This window comes from Prionailurus bengalensis, chromosome D1 (assembly GCF_016509475.1).
Source record: "Prionailurus bengalensis isolate Pbe53 chromosome D1, Fcat_Pben_1.1_paternal_pri, whole genome shotgun sequence".
Lineage (NCBI taxonomy): Eukaryota > Metazoa > Chordata > Mammalia > Carnivora > Felidae > Prionailurus > Prionailurus bengalensis.
This window is the reverse complement of record NC_057346.1, coordinates 80,036,139-80,047,542: the sequence shown is the minus strand read 5'-3', so window position 1 is coordinate 80,047,542 and position 11,404 is coordinate 80,036,139.

The window sequence follows — 11,404 nt, the reverse complement described above, 5'->3', positions numbered from 1 at the left end:
AGTTTTATATTCAGCAAAATATCCTTCACAAATAAGGGCAAAATAAAGATTATTTCCAAATAAATAAAACTGGAAAGATTTCTTTTTAAAATTTTTTTTTCAACGTTTATTTATTTTTGGGACAGAGAGAGACAGAGCATGAACGGGGGAGGGGCAGAGAGAGAGGGAGACACAGAATCGGAAAGAGGCTCCAGGCTCTGAGCCATCAGCCCAGAGCCCGACGCGGGGCTCGAACTCACGGAGCGCGAGATCATGACCTGGCTGAAGTCGGACGCTTAACTGACTGTGCCACCCAGGCGCCCCAAAACTGGAAAGATTTCTTAACAGAGAATCTGCTCTAGCACAGATAATAAAAGATTGATTGCTCAGGCTACAGGGAAATGATACAACATGAAAATGTAAATTTATAGGAAAGAATGAGAAGGTCCAGAAATAATACATATTTAGATATATATAAAAGGCTATCTCTTTTTTCCCTTATTTAAAAAAGAAATAGTAACATTACATTCTAGGCTGGAATATGTAGAAATAATATCTGACAATAATAGCACAAAAGATAGCTATGGCAAATGAATTATCCTACTGAAAAGGTCTTTTGTTCTGTTACATGAAGTTGGATATATTAACTTTAAACACAATATGAAAAGTATGAATGCATAATATAGTCACTGGAGTAACCACAGAACAAGTTCAAATACTTATAACAAATATTCCAAAGTAGAGAAAAAAAATGATAAACAATGAAGCCAAAATGGGGCGAGAAAGAATGAACAGAGGAACAGTAGCTCAAATGATAGAAATAGAAAGCAAATAGTAAAATAGTAGACATAAAACAAACCATATCAGTAATTAGATTAAGTCAATGTAAGCAATTAGGTATCAATTAAAAATAAGAGATCGTCCAATTGGATAAATATGTGACTAAGAATGGTATAGAAGAAATGTAGTTTAAATACAAAGACAAAAAAAACTCACTTTACATTAGAAAGCTTGAGTGGTTACACTAATAGAAAAATGATTTCATGATATAGAATATTAGTAAAAATAAAAAGATATATTTCATAATAAGATGAAATCAGAAATAGACAAGAAATTTAAATGTATGTACTTAAAATTTCAAAAGAAAAGAGACTCAAGAGGAAAACAAATACAGGTATCAATGGAAATTTCAAAACATCATTCTCATCACTGATAAATATACAAAATATCAGGATAGAGAATATTTGAAGAATATTATTAACCAACCTTACCTAAGTAACATTCATCATATACCTCATCAAAAATGGTGAAAATTTTTCTAAGTGTCTGTGGAACATTAGCCATACAGACAATAGGGCATGCCATAATATAATTCTCTATGTGGTAAACAAAAAGTGAACATTTGTGCTTTTTCCATAATTTGGCTATTGTTCATAGTGCTGCTATAAACATTGGGGTGCATGTGCCCCCTTTGATTCAGTATTTTGTATCCTTTGGATGAATACCCAGTAGTGCAATTGCTGGGTCAATTGATAAAGGATAAAGAAGATGTGATATCACACACACACACACACACACACACACACACACACACACTGGAATATTATTCAGCCATCAGAAAGAATGAAGACTTGCAATTTGCAATGATGTAGATGGAACTAGAATTATTATGCTAAGCAAAATAAGTCAGAGAAAGACAAATACTATATGATTTCACTCATATGTGGAATTAAACAGATTAACATAGGGGAAGGGAAGGAAAAATAAAACAAGATTAAAAAAACAGAGAGGGAGGCAAATTGTAAGAAACTCTTAACCCTGAGAACAAACTCAGGGTTGCTGGATGGGTGTTGGGTGGGTGGATGGGCTAAATGGGTGATGGGCATTAAGAAGGGCACTTGTTGGGATGAGCATTGGGTGTTCTATGTAAGTAAGGAACCACTAAATTCTACTCCTGAAATCAAGACAACACTATATATTAACTAACTTGAGTTTAAATAAAATATTAGAAGAAAAAAAATTGAAGTTTCCAGAACATATACTCTGACCAAATAGAATTAAATTACAAATGCAGTGCCAAAGTTTCCAGATATCTTAAGTAACGAAAGAAATCAAAGAAGAAATCACAGAAAAATCAAAAAAGATTTTTAATCAGTTAAAAATGAAAAACAACATATCAGTACTGTGTGATACAATTAAAGTGATAAATGCTAATAGTAGAAAGATGAAATATTTTTAAAGAGTGATCTAATGTTCACCATAAGAAACTGGAAAAAGAAGAGCAAATTAAACTCAAAGTAATTTCGTGGAAAGAAACAATAAGAGTAGAAATTAGTGATACAAAAAATAACAATGTATACTGTCAACATTATGAATGAAAAGATCCATTATTACCGATATTACAGATATTAAATGGACAATGAGATATATTACTCTGACCTATTTTACAACTTAGAAAAAATGGACACACTTATGAAAAAGCATCTTACCAAAAATCACCCAAGAATAATTAGACAATGTAAATAGCCCTACTAATTAATTAAAAGACAAATTCCAGAACTATTCAGGTAAGGTACTCCTTACCAACAGAAACACATAATCAGATAATAAAGTATTTTTGTTTTACACTGCTATGTTTCACTGTAATTTCTCACGCTTCAATAGATTGTCCAATAGGTAACATCATCCTGTAATATTATCAAATGGATTTTTAAAATTTTGTAACATTATTTTGGGCACAGAATTTAATTTATTACTTGCTAAATCCTACTAAATTTTTGGCATTTTAGAGCTGCATAACACTTTTAAGTTTCATTTATTAATTTTCATTTCCAAGGACACATTATATTCTTTAGCAAGGAATACTAACTTCCATATAATCTTTTAATATTTACACAGTGCTTTTTAAGAGTAGGAATTTAATCCTCACTATAATTCTGTGGAGTAGGACTTCTTATCTCCAGTGTATCGATATAAAAGCTGAGCTTAGAAGTTACATAACTTGTTCACAGTCATACAGTTAATAAGAATCAGGGCTTGGATCTGAACTCAATTTATCTATTTTACAAACAGGATATCTGAGTGCCAGGAACCAGTCCAAAGTCAATATAGTTCCCTCACGACCATAGACGGTATGAGCTCCGGCTCTTTCATTTCCAATCTGCTTCTTTTCTGCTTGTATTTAAAAATATTTTTTTTCCTCTACATCATCATTCCTCCTTAAGCAAATTAATTTATTTTACTTAATGTGCACACTTGATAAAAAATATAGCATTATGTAAACCAAGGAAACATTGAATTCTACTTGAGTTTTTTGACTCTTAATATTATCCAAATATATTAAGTGCCTAAAAAAGCTATAATACCTGTTATATACAACCAACATACAAGTTTTCTAATTGACTTGTTATTCCATACTTAAATTTTTGCTGTGAAAGATGTTCATATGGTAATTTTTGCCACTTTCCCTGTAGTTAAAACTGCCTATTTATTACAATGCACTACTTTGGTTTTATTTCAATGCAGCTTTTTCAGAGGAAACATACAGTAATAAAATAGAACTGAAGATACTATTGATACTTTCTCATTGTTAGAAATATTTAAACACTTGCTTTAGTATATCCTGTTTTTTTTTTTCCACAAAACTCCAAAATTGGACCATTTTGTATTTACGACACTTATTCCAAAGAGCCACACCAAGAAACATAATCATTCTGAATCACACTGGCAAAATCCTATATCTCTTCAAAACAGATCTCAAGCATGCCTGTGTGCTTAATCAAAGCTGAAAATGTTGTGGCACCTGGGTGGCCCAGTCGAGTAAGTGTCCAACTGTTGGTTTTGGCTCAGGTCACAATCTCAGGGTTGTGGGATTGAGCCCTGCATCAGGCCCTGTGATGAGCATTGGAGCCTGCTTAAGATTCTCTCTCTAGCCCTCTGTCCCTCTTCTTTGCTCACTCTCTCTTAAAAAAAAAAAAAAAAAAAAAAAAACCTATCAATGTTAGGATAAAACCCAATCGAAAGTGACTTTGTGTAAAGACCATAACCACTAAATAGTTCATGCTCCACTACTTTTTCTGAGGAGATACATAAATAAATATATTTATGTTGTACACATAACTTATTTAAATAAATATATATTACATATAACATATAATACACATATTCATGTTCATGTATATATATGTAATATATGTCTAGATACATAATTGATATATTTTTTATTTATTTTTTATTTTTTTATGAAATTTATTGTCAAATTGGTTTCCATACAACACCCAGTGCTCATCCCAAAAGGTCCCCTCCTCAATACCCATCACCCACGCTCCCTCCCTCCCACCCCCCATCAACCCTCAGTTTGTTCTCAGTTCATAATTTATATTTTAAGGGGCACCTGGGTGGTGCAGTCGGTTAAGCGTCCGACTTCAGCCAGGTCACGATCTCGCGGTCGGTGAGTTCGAGCCCCGCATCGGGCTCTGGGCTGATGGCTCGGAGCCTGGAGCCTGTTTCCGATTCTGTGTCTCCCTCTCTCTCTGCCCCTCCCTTGTTTATGCTCTGTCTCTCTCTGTCCCAAAAATAAATAAACGTTGAAAAAAAATTATATTTTAAAAGGTACATACATTCATATGTAAAGCTTTGGGTAATATTCAGGCTTAGTGGACACTTACTGTTTTGCTTGCTTGCTCTCCCTTCATTATCCTGATTCTGTAAATAAACTGATTTTCCTCTGATGAAATACCTGTCTTCCTTCTCTCCGTGGTGATTTGAATGGGGCTGACACAATGTCCTGGTTTCAGAAGTAGGCATACACTTCAAGGCTGGCTAAGGAGCATATTCTGTACTCCAGTGACAATAATGGCATAAGGATGGGCTCTTGTGTATAGAGCATCCATGCCTATCTGTCTGCCTCAAACATCACATCAGTCAGCTAAGCCTTTCCAGACTACATTTGAACTTCCATATTATTTGATCCTTGAGGCTCCCATGATATTCAAAAATTATGTCTACTGCCAATTCCATTTTCCTTTTGTTGTTTTTGAGAGAGCGTGAGAGAGCGCACATAGGGGAGAGACACAGGAAAAGACAGAACGCCAAGCAGGCTCCGCGCTGTCAGTGCAGAGCCCAACCAGGGGCTCCATCTCACCAACTGTGAAATCATGACCTGAGGCAAGAGCAAGAGTCATATGCTTAATCCACTGAGCCACCCAGGTGCCCCAAACTGCCAATTCCATTTTGTTTTCCCTCCACTGTTAGCAGCTGGTGGTGATACCTCTTTTATGGAAGATATTACATTTACTTTAAACAGCTCCCGAAATTTATGTTTCCCATACTGTCTCTCTAAACTTCTAGTTATGTTTTCTTGGTTTTTGTTTTGTGGATAGTAATATTGAGATTTCTATTATTTTCAAGCACTGCTTCATGGGAATTATCTCAGGCAGATTTCCCTTCATTATATTTTAGCACTTCAGCATCCGAATGTGGAAGTGACTATAAAATCCATGTAATATTTAAGTCTGTATTTAGTTCAGGTCTCTCTTTCATTTGATAATTTATCTTCAGTTTACATTCACTGTATTCCATTTTCAAGGTGTCTATAGAAATCAGGTTGTCCTAAACAACTACATGGATTTATGCTAACACCTCAGCCATTCATTGCAAAATCAATCAGATTCAAATAGAAAATGTACCTGCTTGAAAGAAACTGATTGCACAAGTTTTTGGTTACAATTGCATAAAAATGTAATTGGATAATAAAACTTGGTCTTTACAGCACTCTGGAATTTTCAAAGTATGTAGGAAATAAAAAAAAAAATGTAGCACTATTGCAGTGGATAGAAAAATAAAGCCCAAAGAGAGAAGTGACATCTAAGGAAACTTGTATGCTGATAAGGTATCTGGGATATTGATATAGAACAAAGAATATAAATTTACAGTACTAATTACCATTATTACTGTATAATAATTTTTAATGGAGTACCAGCTATGCTTCGGCATTTTGTTGTGTACGGTGAGGAATCTGGCATCTCACATCTGAGATGAAACGTAACATTCCTTATTTCTCTTCCTTTGCTGATTTTATATGGACCAAATGCCATATAAACACTTAAAAATAAAGTTACCTAATTAGTCTACGGGCATCTCCCCATCCTCTACTTCTATTTAGGAAATGCTACATCCCCTTTTGCCATGGATTTCAGAAATGCCTGATCACGACATAGAGATACCTTTTCTCAAGGCAACAGCGAAAGCTCTTGATGCAGAATAGGAGTGACTGAAGAATCGAGTTAAGGTTTACTCCACAGACAATTTCAGTGTTGTACTGTATGGGGATGGTACTAGAGGAGATGACAGGTGATCTGGTAGCTTCAGGCAACACATAGTGCAGACTAAGTCACTCATGTGGTAAAATGGTAAAACCTTGGATTGTGACAAACTTGTTCTGCAACTCTTCCTCCAGATAAGCAAACATTTCTAATAAATTTTAACTTGATAAATGAGCAATGTCTTACAATACAAGTAGTATGTGACGCCATACATGACGTGATCACAACTGAGCCATGGTTCTTGAAATTCGCTTTGATATACAAGTGCCTTGGATTACAAGCATGTTTCCGGAACGAATTATATCCACAAACCAAGGTTTCACTGCATAACTGTTTTTTATTTAAATTGATAGGAGATCATCATTTCATATTATTCTGAGGGGAAGTAGGCACAGTTAAAGCCAATCTCTCTGAGACAGATGGATATGGAAATGAACTACCATTTGTTGAATACATTCTATGTACCAATAATAGCAACAAATGTTTTATGTTTGTGTGGTAGCTGATAACAGCTAAACCAGTTCCATATTTGTGGTTTCACTTAATTTCATTTAATGTGCCCAACAGCCAATTTTTAAATGGATATGTATCTGTGAAATTTCAGAGGAATTCATCAACTCATGAAACTTCACTCATCTTGGCAAGAGACTCTTGAATATCAGGAGATTCATAACAGTGGTTAAGTGCAAAAGGTAGTACTCATGTAGTTTTGGAAAAATATCCTTAACCCTAAAGTGAGAATAATATTAATCTCTTAAAGTCATAAAGGTGGAATGAGATCATGCATATAAAGATCTTAGTGCAGTACCTGACACAGGTACATGCCTAATGAATATTACTGCCTGCTGTGGATACCATGGGGCTTTGCTCTGAACACTTCAAGACTTACATATCCACCTTCTTTGATGGTTATGTCTGTTGCAGATGGCTCACGACTACCTTGCCCAAAGTTACTCCCCATTCCAAGTGTTGTCTTTTGGCTTGTGACAACTGAGCGTGTCAAAGGCTCAACTCCCTTGCTCAATTTGGGAAAACTGTGGAAAACAGCAAAGCTCCTCAGAGAATCTGCTGGGGCTTCATTGCAGATCACCTTCTTCTCTTGCCCCATCTGCCTTTTTACTTCCTTTTGGTATATCCCCTGAGAGTTCTTCTCAATAAACCTCCATGCAATACTTTGTCTCATCTGATTCCAGGAATCCAAACCTAGGACACTGAAAATGATGCTAATAGTGAAGGGTGTGTGTGATGTGGTGATGATATCTACCCTCAACATTACCACTGGTGACCAGCTGGGACCTCAGGTCCTGTAGCATAGGGGTTAAACAGTATTGAAAAAACAGGCTGTTGCAATAACAACAAACTATTTAACTTCTCTGAGTCCCAGTTTCTAGTTTCTTTACCTGTAGAATATTTTTAGTATCTAATGTATGAAGTTTTTTTTATAGAAAGAGGTACAACTTATAAAATATTTCACATATAGTAAATAATAAAGCTTGTAATCATTATTCTAAGTCTCAGTACTTCTATTCAATAAATGAATAATACTTACCTTATATCCTTCCTAGGACATCTGAGAGATTAAGTGATACAATAAGTGACCAAACATAAAGCATTTTTCCTATTATTACTGTACCAAAGAGCAAGATGGCCAACCTAAGATCTAACTTTTTATCTTAGGACCTACCGAAATAAGGGTGAAATTCTGCTTCAAGACTATAACTGAGGAAGGATATTGGTTGGTATACAACAATGTGGCAAGAGAACTGAAAATAAATTAACCCACACATGTTTTTCTTTGTTGTTTATAAAGGTTTGGGTCTGTGACCTTGGGTAAGTCATGTAATACTTCTGAGCTTCAATTATTTGCTATCTACTCTAGAGAGAATGTATGATAAAGAGATAGGATTGTTAATGAGCTAACATTTGTAGAGCCCTTGAAGATTCGTAGGTGAACGATGCCACAGGAACAAAACATATTATCTCACTGTCATTTACCTGGGGAAATCCGGCAGCATAAAATGACTTCTCAGTCAAAACACCTAATGACAGCAAATAAAATTAAGGTGTTGTATTAATTCCCCAGACTTTTACAGTCAGGGAACAGAATTTTTCCACCTTCTCTCAAAGTTTTAAAGGGCAGTTTTGACTAAGCACCTGTGTAAGCTACAAGTATATAAAGACTTTGTATTTATAGATTATTTTATAGTTTAAATATAAAGTTGGGGTTAAAATCCCAGAATTTGATGCTAACTACTATGAAACCTGGCTCTGAAAGGTATTAGCTTTACAACCTTCTGTAAATTCCTCAGTCTCCTCACTTTAACTCAGTTACTTTATATGTAAAATAGGAATAACAGTGTACACTTTACAGAGTTGTGAGGATTAAACGAGTAAAGTAATTAAATAGTATCTCACATATAAGAATCACTCCCTTGGGGCGCCTGGGTGGCGCAGTCGGTTAAGCGTCCGACTTCAGCCAGGTCACGATCTTGCGGTTCGTGAGTTCGAGCCCCGCGTCGGGCTCTGGGCTGATGGCTCAGAGCCTGGAGCCTGTTTCCAATTCTGTGTCTCCCTCTCTCTCTGCCCCTCCCCCGTTCATGCTCTGTCTCTCTCTGTCCCAAAAATAAATAAACGTTGAAAAAAAAAAATTAAAAAAAAAAAAAAAAGAATCACTCCCTGTGGTGAGATTATTTTTACATACAGCCTAATCCTAATAGGATCTCAAATTTGAAAAAAAAAAAAAGCCTACTAGCATTTTGAGATAGATAGCACAATATTTTCAAGATAGAAGAGGTCTGCACAATATTGCAACAGAGTCAAGATACAGTATTGTGAAAGTCGGTATTTGTTTCTTTCATGAAGAGTCTGCCTAAGTGAGTTCTGGAAGTCATAGTCAAAGGACGGACCCATGAATTTAATCCAAATAATGCAAACGGTGCTTGGTGCAGAGTCATGGCTTAGAACAGAACATTTTCTATCACCTGGAGCTGCCATCTTTCCTGTCACCTGGAGATATATTTAATGGCCTTCATGCATTTATGGGGAGTTCCAGCTGAAGGCAATTTAAAGTTACCTCGTAGCTTCTCATGGAACTAGATCTTCTCATTCTAGGTAAGACCAGGACTCTTTCTGATATATTAGCTATCTCCTCCAAAGGAAATGTATATATTCCACAAAGGAAATTGTATTAGAGAATTGTGATAATGCTAGAAGCAGATTTTCCCTAAATCCTTCAGCAAATTAAGTTTTGTTTGTAAAGAAAGTAATACCAGTGAGATATTATCTTAAGCCTTAGCATTACCCTAATTTATCTTAAATCACTCATATATATTAAAATCACATTATCACTGGAATACATGAACGAAAGGAAGGAAAGTAAGAAGATGGTAGTTTGTTTATATAACATTTCCTCTAAGGGCTAAGTATAATAACATTAAATTATATCTGTTCTTCCTAGTATAAAAAAGAAGCCAAACTAGGATAAACGAGCCTTTCATGATTGAAGATTTAAGAGGACCAGTGGATCCTCACCCAGGGAGTGTTAGGGTAGACTCTGATCTATGCTTATCTATCATAATGACATGACCAAACAACCCAAGAGTGCTTCAGTCATCATGATTTCTAAAACTGCAGGAAAAAATGGATGAAAAAATCTCTAAGAAACCAAACCTGCAACAGGAACACATCACTATGTACAACACAAAGCAAAGGAGGTTGGAAAATGCAGTCTCTAATTTCTAGATGACCAATTAAAATTTGACTTTGGGTGGGGGGATGGGTTAAATAGGTGATGGAAATTAAAGAGTGCACTTGTGATGAGCACAGGGTGATGTATGGAATTGTTGAATCACTAAATTGTACAACTGAAAGCAATATAACACTTATGTTAACTAACTGGAAAATAAAAACTTAAAATTTGAGTGTGGGATCCAGTTGCATCAATAAAAGAAAAATTGCATCTAATTGGTTGTTACTTAAATATTGGGGGAAGTACAAACTGTAGCTAAAGAGAGGAGGCAATATGGGCAGCAAAAGAGTATTAATACAGTGGTAAATTTTTTACCCTTCCCTATTTCCTTACGAGCTACATTTGAACAAAATGAACATTTTTTCCTTTTATTTATATTTAATGTTTTCTTTTTTTAAAAAAAATTCTTATATTTTTATTTTCATTCAAGTTAGTTTTATGTTAGTTTCAGCCGTACAATACAATGTTTCAACAATTCCATACATCACTTGGTGATCACTTTTCTTGAATACTTGTTTTACTTGACTTCTGCAACACCAGTGTTTCACTGGCCAACCTCAAATTCTGTTGGTTTTTCCACATATACCCAACCTGTAAATGTCAGACTGTCCCTGAGCTCACTCTCCAGCCTTTTGTTTCATCGATGTGCACTTGATCCCTAGGTGATATTAACCAATCTCACTGATTACATAACGTCTTCAATCGCTAAGCCAATGACTTTAAATATACAACTCTAGCTTGGATGCTCCTCAGCACATGATATGCCCTAGTGACTATTCGTTGTTACCACTTGCCTGTCCAACAGGCGTAACAAACCAATAAATCTAAAAATGACCTCCTGATTTCTCCACACCCCTAAAATGCAACCCTCCCTGGCTTTCTCATCAGAGTTCCATGACATCTCCACTCTTCCAGCAGGAAGGATGATTAAGAAAAACACTTTAGCATCATTTTCTTGATTTCTCTTCCTCTCACGTATTTCCTTTACAATTCATCAGTGACCTCTGCTAGCTTTTACTTCCACCCTCAATTCAATGTCTTCACATTACCTCCCTATATCCACCTCAGTCCATGCCATCTTCCTTTCTCACACTGAATTTTTTTACATTCTGGTTCTCCTTATGACCACCCACTGTCATTTCTCAACATGACAGCCAAAGTGATCTTTTTAAAATCAATGAAGATCAGGGTGCCTGGGTGGCTCAGCAGGTCGAGCACTGGACTCTTGATTTTGGCTCAGGTCATGATCCCAGGGTCCATGGGACCAAGCCCTGTGTCAGTCTCTGCACTAAGCATGGAGCCTGCTTAAGATTCTCTCTCTCTCTCTCTCTCTCTCTCTCTCTCTCTCTCTCTC